Here is a 12,209-nt window from a genome sequence, read left to right as displayed (position 1 = left end):
GGGACAAGGATGGAGGGACAGGACAGGGGGAATGGCTTCAGCCTGAACGAGAACAGGTTGAGATTGGATATTTAGGGAGAAATTCCTCCCTGGGAGGGTGCTGAGGGGCTGGAATGGATTTCCCAGAGAAGCTGTGGCTGCCCCTGGATCCCTGAAGTGTCCAAGGCCAGGCTGGACAGGGTTTGGAGCAACCTGGGCCCATGGCAGGGATGGTACTGAACAAGATTTAAGGTTTTTCCCAACCCAAAGCATTCTGTCCTGCTGTAGATCCAAACCCACACCCAACTGAATTCCATCCTAACCCTGGATATCCCTCAGCCAAGCTGTTTTCCCTCCTTGTATGGAATAATTCAGTGCTAAGCTTGACTTTACCGAGATCAGATTCCCAGTTCTGACACTGACTAAAATTCCATATCCATCACTCCCTCCAGGGCAGGGAACCATCCTCAGCATTTACAGATCTGAACTTTCAGAAGCAAGAACACCTTTAAAATGAGCCTGGAATTGCTTGAATTCAGATATTGACACCTCTGGGGTTCATATTCTCAAAGATGTTCTCTGCAATATGGTTTTTATCTTGTGAAAGCTGAAATTAGCACATTATCTTGGAGTCTTAAAGGAAAACAAAAAATCTAAATACTGCAAGCAGGGAATGATAAATTTAAAAGTGGACTTTGGACCAAACATCTGCACCAGAGCACTCAGAATAATCAAACTATATTAATTTTTGAGGTGACTTAGTTGAGCACTGCTTAAAACCTTGTTTGGACTTCATACTTCACAATCAAAGTGGTTTGACTTAGATTTTACTCCATTTAGTTTGGAAGTGAATGAAGTTTCCATCAAATCTCTTTCCCCCAAGAACAAGAGTGACCACAAAGGGGCTCAGTGCACCTCAGTGCATTTTATCTGTGCATCATCACTTAAAACAAAATTAACTTCTGCCCAGAAAAGCTCACAGTTTTTTCCATCCAGAGGTGCAGCAATGCTCCTTTTTCAGCTCAGCTCCATTTCAGCTCCGATGTTTAATTATCTTGAACACGGCAACAGCCAAAGCACTCCAGAAAGAAATCAATCCTCCCTTTGCTCCCAGCTAGAAATGCATGTATTCCATAATCAGCCTAACAGAACAGACATATGGGACTGTACATCTGGGGAGCACATGAGAGGCCAGCTCATCTATTTAAATTATTTTGCAACCCAGCTTTGGGTATTTTTCTTTTTTTTCTTTTGCCTTCGTTTCGCTATCCAAAAAAAAAAAAAAAAGGAGAAGAGAAGAGAAGAGAAGAGAAGAGAAGAGAGAAGAGAGAAGAGAAGAGAGAAAGAAAAGAAAAGAAAAGAAAAGAAAAGAAAAGAAAAGAAAAGAAAAGAAAAGAAAAGAAAAGAAAAAGCAATGTTTTTGGTTTATAAGATATCCAATAATAACCTCTCAGCTGCATTACTGAGATGCTTTTTCAGTCCTAAAAATCTCCCATTATGCCTTGGACATGTTATCTGCAGGACTGGGCTGTGCTGGTACTCTCTGTTCCAGCAGCCCTGGGACTCCTTCCTCCCCTCCCTGACAGTCCTCTGGGGTCACCTGAGCACACCAAGACCTTCCCAGGACACCAGGAAAGGAGGAAAAAATCCCAAAACCCCCAAAACAGCAAGGAAACATGAACTGGATTGGTGTGTTCAGTGCTGACAGCTCTGAAGAGTCTGAAAGCAAAGGAGGAGAATTCCCAGTATTCAGCAGCTCCATTGAGGGTGTTGAGAATTTTAATTCTTCTCTTCTTCCTTCCTGAATTCCCAAAGCTGCCCAGTGGGTGAAGGGAGAGAACAGCAATGAAATGGAAATGGCGTGGAGATGAAAGTCAGAGGAGAAACCTTCACCCTGTGCCACACCACCAGAGCTGCAACCTCTGCCAAAAACCTGGATTTTGGGGAGGGAATCACTGAAGTCACCAAGCTGAGGAACTCTCAGAACTTCATAACTGAAAATCAAAACTTCATAACTGAAGCACAGAATCACTTTGGTAGAGGTGACACAAGAGAGGAGGAAACACTGAGATCTTCAGGTTTCACTCCAGTTTATAAACTGCCCAATATTTTCCCACTTTGAGTAAATATAGTCCTCGAGGAAAAATCAGGGAAATAACATTTTGGGCCACTCTTCTCCAGTGAAATGCTCCCTAAAAAAACCCTCGAGGTGGATTTTAGCCAGAATTACTCTGAGTGTTTCAGAAAGGTATCAGACCCCAAGATTTAACAGCTCAGCACTGCTATTTCTCCCTCTCAATTCCAGCTTTTCCTTGGAAATCAAAAAAAATCCTTCAGAGAAGCACCCAGAGTCTTTCCAGTGCTGGAAGTGCCTCTCCTCCCTCCCTGGCTGTGTTTTAGGAGTGGCAGAGCTCTGAAAAGGCCGGATCTTGTCTGCTTTTATTGCCCTGGGGGAACAAGGGAAAAGGGTGAGACCCATAAACACAGAGATGCCAAGATCCAGGGAGGCTGCAGCTGGAATTCCCTGGGAATAATCAATATATTGGCAGAGATCTTAGATTTAGATATATATATATATATATCTCCATCTATCTATCTATCTATCCATCTGTTTATCTATCTGTCTATCTATCTATCTATCTATCTATCATCTATCTTTATATATCTATATATAGATATATATCTGAGCAAAGTGGAGGTGTAAAAGTATACACTTTATATGCCAATGGACCATTTAATTTATTATTATAACCCCGTGCCCCTTCCATTAATCATAAATCTTCTTTTTATTCCCATTTCTGCTCCGAATTGACTCCTCCTGTTCTGCTTTTCCCCTCTGCAGATGCTACCATAATATTTCTGCACAAAATCTTTGGGGGAAGAGAGGGAAAAAACCCCCCATTTATGGCTGTGGCACACAGACCCGCTCAGAACCCAAATCCCACAGAAATGAATCAGATTTCACTCTAAATTTTGAATTTAGGCCAAGTTTTCCTGCAGTTTTCCAGCACAGGATGCTCAGCTTTTCTCCAAGGGAACTTGGGAGCAACAAGTTTTTTTTCCTGGAGAAATCCTGGGCCAAGAACTTCAGCTCAGTAATTGCAAAGTTTAAACTTCTGTGCTCACCAGCCATTTAAATTTAGATTTAAGTCCATAAAAGTTTAACAGAAAACGTGAGACAGTGTAAAATAAAATTAAGGAAAAGGAAAATTCCCCATTGCACTCCCCACCAAAATGAGTTCTCAGCACAAAACTCTGCCCACCCATACCCCACAAGGCAGATTTTTCAGTGCTCAGCTCCAAAACACTCCTAAGGCCATCAAGGTGAGCCTTTCCATTCACGTTCCCAAACTAAGACGTCATTGTAAGTGGTTTCGAAGCCCAGCAAATTTTAATATCCATGCCAGCGTGTGTGACCAAAGGGATTACCCACAATGGCTCACCTGATTAGCTAGACAAATGCCTTTTTTTTTTTTTTTTTTTTGGCCTTTTTTTCTTTTCCCTCCCTTTTAATCCAAGACCGTGCAGAATGCCGACCGGGAGAATGGGGCATGTGCTGGAATGTCTGAAGGGCTGCAAGCCTCGGGATTTATATTCCACGTTGGATTCATTGTTCTCCCTCCTACCCCCTCTGCCCTCTCAAACATGCTGCAGCCATGACAGAAATAAATTAGCCCGAGGTACAGGTCACACCTTCAAGGGCAGGCAGAACTCTGGGTAAAATCAATAGAGAAGATGGGAGTCTCTAACAGCTGAAGCAGAAAGAATGACGCATTGAGGGCTTTACACATCCCCAGACAAAGGCACTGTGGAGCAACCCAAGTCCCTGCTGCCTGGGCAACACAAAGCTCGTTTTTTTTTCAACCACCTGAACCCCGAGAGCAGCTCAGAAAAGCCCCATTTCTATGGGGAATTTGCATAGCGATGCAGAAAGTTCGAGCTCTTAGAAAGGAGAGTTCTGTTGTTTAGGAAGGAGATTCTTAGGATGCTGAACTCTGGAAACTTTTTGCCCAGAGCAGAATCTGTGCTGAACTTCAGCTGAAATTCTGCAGTGCTCTCCAACCTCTCAAACAAAACCTCAGACAAAAACAAACAAAAAAAAAATCCCCTGAACTTCGGTGAACTCCAGAAAAAGTGCAGGAGGCACCAACAGACACCGAAATTCGCGTTACATTCCTTAATTTCGCTCGTGATCTGAAAGCAGTGCGTAATGCATTCAAAATCATGGAGAACCTCAAACTCAGCCGTCGGTATTTCCACATCCCAAATCCTCTGAAATCAGGAGGTAGGAGATTTATAAGGATTTGGACGTGGGGAGATGGATGCAGGAGTCAAGTGGGTTTTGCTAATGTCCCTGTGGTGAGTTAAGTATTAACTCTCCGAGTGAGGCTCACAACCTGTTCAGACACTTCCCAGATCCCACGGGGTTCCCACCTGCCTTGCCAGCTTCCTAAAAGCTTTAAAGCCTGATTTAAGCTCCCACCATGCTGCTAAAAATAGGAGTTCAACTTCTCGGTCCCGCAGGAGTTTTGGAAATTGCGACCCAGGAGGTTTCTCAACAGACAGAGCTAAAAGCTTTCCTCCCCTCCTGTCCCTCCCAGACTTCTCCAGAGACAGCTTTGGCCCGAATGCAGCTGCATCTAAATCCAAATGAACCCTGATTTTCTGCAAAGCCAGCAAGAAAATGTCAAATAAGTAACTTTCCCCTGACCTCTCTGTTTGTTTGCTTTTTTTTTTCCCAAAGCCCACAGAACATTAACACGCCCGTCGTGCTTTGATCGTCAGACTCACACCTCCACCTGGGGCAAAATAAATTGCGTTTGTACTTACATTCCTGGAGCAATGTGGGAAATGGAATTGCTTTTCATTTCCACTGCTACCTGCAAAAATAAAGGGAGGAATTCACCGTTAACACCAGGATTTCTGCTCACACTAGCCCACATTTCAAACGAGGCAGCAGCACCTGCAACATCATTGCCTTTTAGGGAAAAAAAACAACACCTTGAGGGAAAAGGGGTTTGTTGTGGACTTGTAAAGATGTTTTTAGCCAGTTTCCAGCTCCTCCATGGCTCATTCCCTGCAGCTCAGGTTGGGGACAGGGAAAGGGACACATGTGAGATGTTCCCAAGTGCTTCGAGGCACATGATTCTGTCAAACATTAGGCAGAAGAGCCTGCAGTGACCTGTCCTGCTGCTCCTTGCTTCTTCTCGAGGACAGGAGGGTGATGATGATGCACATTTCTGCCTGAGATGCCCTCAAACCCTGCCTGAGGTACCATTTGCAGTTCTTCCCTCACACTTCTGCACTAGACATGAAAAACCACAGTCATTAGTGCTTTTTCCATGTCCTCACCTAGTGCAGCTTCCTCTGAAATAAATCATCCCTTGTTTTACACTTCCCTGTGCTCCTCAGCATGGAAATTCCTGCTCTTTGGAGAGCATCCCAGCAATCCCAGGGATTTATCTGCACACATCCCACTGAGCATCTGCAGGTCAGCAATGACCCACCAGAGGCTGTTTCCCCATCCCAGCTGGTTCCCTTTTCCAAGGTGTTTTGGATCCATCCAAAACCATCCTCATTCTCATAATGCTCTGAGAAATTTCCAATTTTCCATTAAAAAAAAAGGGATTTGGGAGCACTGGGAGCTGCCTGAAGTGCTCCAGAACTCCAAGAGCTCTGCACATCCCAAAGCAGGAACAGCTTTGCAGATCAAGGAATGAGATCCAGCCCATTCCTCAATTCCTGCTTCCTCCATCCAAATTCCACCTCTGCCTGTTGATCCTGGTTAGATCTGGAAGAAGATATCTCCATTTCAAAGAGCAAAACCATACATGGAACCTCTTAGAGACACATTTAGTTTTTTCCCCATTTAAATGGTTAAAAAGCCCCAGGATTCAGCACCCAAATGAAGGGCAGAAAATGAGGTTACACACATTTGCAATGTTTTGTTCCACTCTGGAGCTAAATGGAACCTCAGAAATGGTAAAGGAAACCTTAGAAAGACCTGGGCCTTTCCAGGAACGGTGGAATTCCCCTCCCTTGTTTTAAAAATAAAGAAGGATTTAAATCTAACCAACAAACAGGAGCAGACTTGCCCTGGGAATGCCTGGGGAGGTGAAGGAAGAAATATATCCATAATTAAGGCTGAAAATACAGCAGGACAGGAGACTAAATGGTTTATTGGCCAAAATCTGGCTGAGATTAGTTTAATGGAGAAGAATATTCCACATCCCAGGTAGGGTGAGTAAAGCTTGGCCTCCATGGACCAAGAGTTGTTTGCCACTTCCAACCTCTGCAAACCTATAAATTGCAAAATCCCAACCCTAGGAAGGGAAATTCAATAATCCCAAAGCATTTCCTGTCCCGAATTTTAATTCTGCATACAAAGTGGGTTCATACAAAGCTGGATTTGTGCGATTTGGATACCTGCAAAGGAACAATGGGGAGGCCACGTTTGTGCCTGGAAAAGGACAATCCTTTGCTTTTCCAGTGCCCCTGGATCTGGGATAAATCTGAGACACCAAAAATCCACATTCAAAACTCAGAGAAGGATGTCCAGCTTTGCAGCCTGGCTTTATCTCTCCTCTGGAAGCACAAGGCAATTTTTTGCTCCTATAAATATGCAAAGTGCCTCACAAAAGAGCCTCCCCATTGCCCAGGCAGGGAAATGGAGGGCTGGAATGTGGAGGGGAGAGAGAGATCCCTGTGGCCACACCGTGTCCATCTGCACCTCAACCCCACCAGGCCCCCAAATCCAAAGGCAAAGACATTTCCCCACCCTTCCCTCACCAAAAACTTCCTGGGATCTCAGGGGATGAATGCAGGGAGAGATCAGAGAGCTCCAGCTTTGGGGGTTTGCAGATTCCTTCTGCCTGGCCTGGCTGCCCTCTGTCCCTCCCTGGGCACGAGGCAGGTAATCCTAGTGGGAATCCACAGGGAGATCCAGCAAAATTCACTGCTCATCTCCTCCCTGCAGTAATCCCAGTGGGAATCCACAGGGAGATCCAGCAAAATCCCCTCTTCCTATCCCACTCTGCAGTAATAATCCCAGTGGGAATCTACAGGGAGATCCAGCAAAAACCACTGCTCCTCTGCAGTAATAATCCTAGGGGGAATCCACCAAGAGATCCAGCAAAAACCACTATTCCTATCCCACTCTGCAGTTTTAATCCCAGTGGGAATCCATGGGGAGATCCAGCAAAACCCACTGCCCCTCTCCCTCCCTCCATGCATTAATCCCAGTAGGAATCCACCAAGAGATCCAGCAAAACCCACTATTCCTATCCCCCTCTGCAGTAATCCCAGTGGGAATCCACAGGGAGATCCAGCAATTCCTCTCCCCCCCTGCACAGAGTTTTGTTTTCAGTGAGCAGCAGCAAAACTCATGGAGTTTGCAGAGCTATTCTGCACCCCTGATCCTCCGAGGAGGAGGAATACACATCATACCTGCTCTCCCTTTTTTCCTGCTGAGCTCCTGGGCATGGGATAACTCCCAGTTTGCAGCAGCCAAATAAAAAATATACAGCTTTTAAACACAAGGACCTCACGTTTGAGGGTCTTTAAGTCATTTCTTCAGTCTCTCAAATTCAAATATCCAAGTCTGCACTCACTCCTCAAATGTGCAAACTTAAATTCCAACTTTTGATAACCCACAGAACCATTCCCAAGTACATCCCAGGACAAAATTTAACACCAGAAGCTGCCAAATGTTTCTGACCCACTTCAAACAATCATTAACTACAGGCAGTTTCTAATTATTTGAGTCCATTTCACTTCTTATTCAGTGGTCGTTTTGTTTCTTGACCATTTGGCCTATGTTCAGAAAAATCTCCATTAGGCAGCACAAAGTCTCACAAAAAAAGACAAAAAATTCTCTTTTCTCATCCTGAGGTTGGGAATATTTTGAATCCTTGAGATAGGAGTTCTAAATATGCTTTTAAAATCAAAAAGTAGAGAGCACTTAAAAACTGAAAAGCTTAAAAATTCAGCCATCGAGTAAAATTTAGTTATCAGCTAAAATTGCTTTCTCTCACCTCTCTGCTAACAGTTTTGCAATTCCTTTACCAGAAAGAACTGGAAAACGTATTAAAAGGCAAAAACCACCGATGCTGGGACTGGGAACAATCACATGAACAAGGCACAAGATTTGCTTGATAACACAGAGTTTATTATTCAAGAACGAGTCTCATTTTCAGCTCTAAGGCAGAGGGCGGGGAGAGAAGGGGGAACAGGCTTTTAAAACACACGCTGGAAGCCCAGGATTGCATTTATAGGAGCCACGAAAAAAGAAGAAAAAGAGGCAAAAGCAAAGAAAATAAACCTTTGTTCTACCACCAAGTAGACTTTGCGAAAGTTAAGCTCAAAAGTTAAGCAAAGCTGTGCTGTTTTCACTTAAACCAACTTTACCTTCAGCAGAAAGAATGAACCAGCAGAGAGAGCTGCTGAAATATTTTTTTTTTCCTCAAAAAGTTCAGCTTTGCCCGAGGTGGGAAGGGATAGAGGAGAGCAGAAATGAGGAGTTCAAAAGTCACAAAAGCCGCTGGCAAAGTTCCTCTGCGCCCCCTCGTACTGACCTAGGCAGTCTTCGTCCCACAGGTAGCAAACTTTGTCTCCTTCTCCAGGGCGAGATTCCCACCGGCAGGAAAGCATCAAAAGAACATTGTTTCCACTCTGCCGAGGAGGGAAGGCAAAAATGCAGCCCGGCCAGGTAGTGTTTCTTCCTTGAAAAGTAAATCCTGCATTCTGGAGTGAGTTCAAACCTCGGGCTTGACAGGCAGGGCAGCGAAGCTTTCCCACTGAGCATGCTTCGTCCTGCACTGCCTGCACACTTAATGAACATTACTTCCTTCCCAGTGGTTACTCCTAGCAGAAATCCACACCCCCTCTTTCAGAAGTGAGGAATGCAGCTGAAACCAAAGTCCAGAAAACATGCCAGGCACCCAGACAAGGCCCCCCGGATCAATAAACTCAGGTTGTGACCCGCGGGTCAGTTTGTCAAACAGGACATCAGGGTGAGTTTTTTCTACACTTGGCGGAGTTTGCTTTATGCCTCAGCTAATGCTGCTCGCTCCCCAGAGAAAATAAAACTGCGCCGGCTTTTAGAGAATGATTAAATGCTCCAATAACAGATGGGAATTCTCTTTCGAATCTTGTCTTTCCAAAAGTGAGGAAAGAAGTTTTGTTGGGGTTTTGTTTTTTTTTTTTTCCCCTCCAGACTAAACGAGGTTCTTGGACTCCTGAACAAAAGCTGTTTGAGTTTGTCGCGGGGAAGGAGTATCTGGTGACTTTCAAAAAAAAAAAAAAAAAGAAAAGGGGAAAAAAAAAAAAAAGCTCCTTTTATTTAGTTAGGGTCTAATCCTGTTCCGTTTGCAATCACATGGAGTTTTGTCATTACCTCCAATGGGAATAGCGCTGGGGTTTTAGATTACAAATGCTTTCAGGCTAGAGCTGTGTCTACTCCAGTGACCTGCACAGGCCAGACTGGTTTTGGCACTTCAGTTTGCAATTTACACCATTGCTGTGCCTCAGCCCCGTGCAGCAGCAAACCCCCCTCCTCAAATTCACGGGGAAATGCCGGAGAGAAGCAATTCTGCAAAATTGCATGGGTTATTTTTAAAGCTTTCCATTGTATTTCGAGCCTTCCAGTTTTTGCTGGAGGTTCCACTTGGCTCTCACGTCTCAATTCCCCTCTACAATAGGAGTAGAAATGGAGCCTTTTTGTCTTGGAGTCGCTGCTGTCCTGACTGCCCCGTCACAGCCTTCAGGAGAATGCCAAATTCCAGAATTAAAATGAAATAACACAAGCCATGATAGTGTCAGAGTGAGGAGCACCAATCCCAACCACAACTGGGTGAGCATTACACTCTAAGGCCTCTATTTCGCTCTAAATTTTAAAATAGGTTAAAAGCCCATCATGACCTGGGTGTCTGAGCAAAGCCAGACTGTGGGATTTCAGCAGGACAAACCATGGCAGAGATTAAATTTCTGGAGCCCAAACAGCCCAGACCTTGGGAACAGAGACCAAGTTTAGCCTGCAAATTTTGACAGTGCACAGAGGGAATATATTCACACTAATACAGTTCAGAACCACTCTGCTCCTAAGTGCAACCAAGTGATGTCATTTCTTTCAAAAATTGTTTCCTTGCCCACACACCCCTGGTCTCCCTTTTTTCATCCAGAATCATAAAAAGAAAAGTCCCAATCCTACATGACAAAACCAAGCTGTGCTGAGCTTGAAGAGGTTTTGGAAACCCCCAGAGAAAGTTTTGGGCTGGTTTGGAGCAGCAGCCATGGCAAGCTAATTAAACCCAAATGCAGCAACCAAAAGGCTTTTCCCTTTGCTGTGTTTCCACTTCATATCCCAAAGTTTTTCTCTGGTCAGGAAAGTCCCCAGTTTCCCTTGGATGCATAAAGTCCCTAATGGGGACTTTCCTAACAGGCAGTTGAATTGGAATTTTATCTTCTCTGGACCATCTCAGAAGCTTTTCTGGGATGTGCCAGGAACTGAACCTATCAGGTGTTCATGGATGGTCATGGAGAGCAGGGGGACAGGGCCTGAAAGGATTTACCTCGAGCTCTGAGCTGATGGACCCAAGGCTAAAATATGCAGTTGAGCATATGGTTTGAGTTGAAAGGAACCTTAAAGATCAACTAATTCCACCTCCTGCCATGGCCAGGGACAACTTCCATCATCCCAGGTTGCTCCAAGCCCTGTCCAGCCTGGCCTGGGACACTTCCAGGGATCCAGGGGCAGCCACAGCTTCTCTGGGCACCCTGTGCCAGGGCCTCACTGCCCTCTGAGTAAAGAATTCCTCCCTGCCATCCCCACTCCTGCAGCCCAGCTGGATGAGCAAGGCACACCTCAAGTTTGGATTGCCAGCAGGAGGAGGACACAGAAATGAAGAAGCTTTGGAGCACCGTGGGGTGACATGGGGTGGCACTGGCTGTGGGGACAGCAAGACATGATGACCCCAGAGCTGAAGTGTGCAGCCCTCCTGTCACCTGCACGAGAACTCTGGGAGACATTCAAGCTGCAACCACAAATGCCATCCTCACCAATCCTAACCCCATCCTCACCAATCCTCATCCCATCCTCAGCAATCCTGATTCCAGCCTCAGCAATCCCAAATCCCATCCTCACCAATCCCACTGTCACCAACCCCACTCCCATCCTCACTAATCCTAACCCCATCCTCACCAATCCTGATTCCAGCCTCAGCAATCCCAAATCCCATTCTCACCAATTCCGACCCCATCCTAACAAATCCCAGTCCCATCCTCACCAATCCCAACCCCATTGTCACCAGTCCCACTCCTATCCTCACCAATCCCAAACCCCATCGTCACCAATCCCAACCCCATCCTCACCAATCCCAAATATCAATCCCATCCTCACCAATCCCAACCCCATCCTAACAAATCTCAATCCCATCCTCACCAATCCCAAATCCCACCCTCACCAATCCCAATCCCATCCTCACCAATCTCAAATCCCATCCTCACCAATCCCAACCCCATCCTCACCAATCCTAACCCCATCCTCACCAATCCCAAATCCCACGCTCACCAATCCCACTCCCACCCTCACCAATCCCAAATCCCAAATCCCACAGCCACTGCCATGGCTCCCCAGCACCCCAGGGCTGCATTTTCCCGGTGAATAGCCAGCCCTGGGAGCTGCAGGCACATGGCAAATGTGCCGTGAGTGAGTCAGGCCGGGGGGAGCAGACTGCTGATTCCCTTCATGCCTAATTAGCCAGGAGCGCCTGGCACGATGATTTATTTAGCACAGCGCTGGCCCAGCTCTCAGACGGGCCCTGTGTCCAAGTGGAAAACACATTCCCTCTGCTTTTCCTGCTGAAAGGAAAATCATCCAGGGCATCCGAGGCCACAAAACTCTGCTCTGCAGGGATTTAGGGAAAAGCACTGCCTGCCAAAGTTATGGTGTCTGCACCTCGAGATGAGCTCAGAAATGTGTCTGTGTCTCCATCAGAAAATAAATATATTTTTTCTGTATTATATATATATATGCTGTTCTGACACATGGATTACATCTCTTTCTGAGCAATTTAATTTCCCCCAGGGATCACTCCTGCCTGTGACTCTGCAGCTCCAGGTAACTCCAGGTTGCTCCACACCAGCTAACTCTATTCAATGCCCAAGGTGCTCAAACACCCTTTAGGCTCTGCAATAAACAGCAGAAAGCTGGGCAGGATGGAAAGGAGGAGGAG

At 45.7% G+C, this 12,209-nt stretch overlaps 1 long non-coding RNA gene across 1 annotated transcript in view; it reads right to left on the bottom strand.

The window, feature by feature from the left end:
• The window catches only part of LOC146427501 (uncharacterized), a 33,782-nt gene extending 24,940 nt beyond the window's left edge, over window positions 1-8,842 (bottom strand). The window contains exons 1-2 of the long non-coding RNA XR_014856366.1: window positions 8,553-8,842; window positions 4,810-4,859 (exon numbers count right to left, since the gene is read on the bottom strand). This is a non-coding gene — a long non-coding RNA (uncharacterized LOC146427501). The remainder of the gene's footprint in view (window positions 1-4,809; window positions 4,860-8,552) is intronic.
• Window positions 8,843-12,209: the final 3,367 nt, after the last annotated feature.

The sequence above is a fragment of the Lichenostomus cassidix genome, chromosome 24, assembly GCF_008360975.1.
Source record: "Lichenostomus cassidix isolate B80296 chromosome 24, HeHo_3.0, whole genome shotgun sequence".
NCBI classification, from domain to species: Eukaryota; Metazoa; Chordata; class Aves; order Passeriformes; family Meliphagidae; genus Lichenostomus; species Lichenostomus cassidix.
This window is presented reverse-complemented; position numbering and strand designations above follow the sequence as displayed.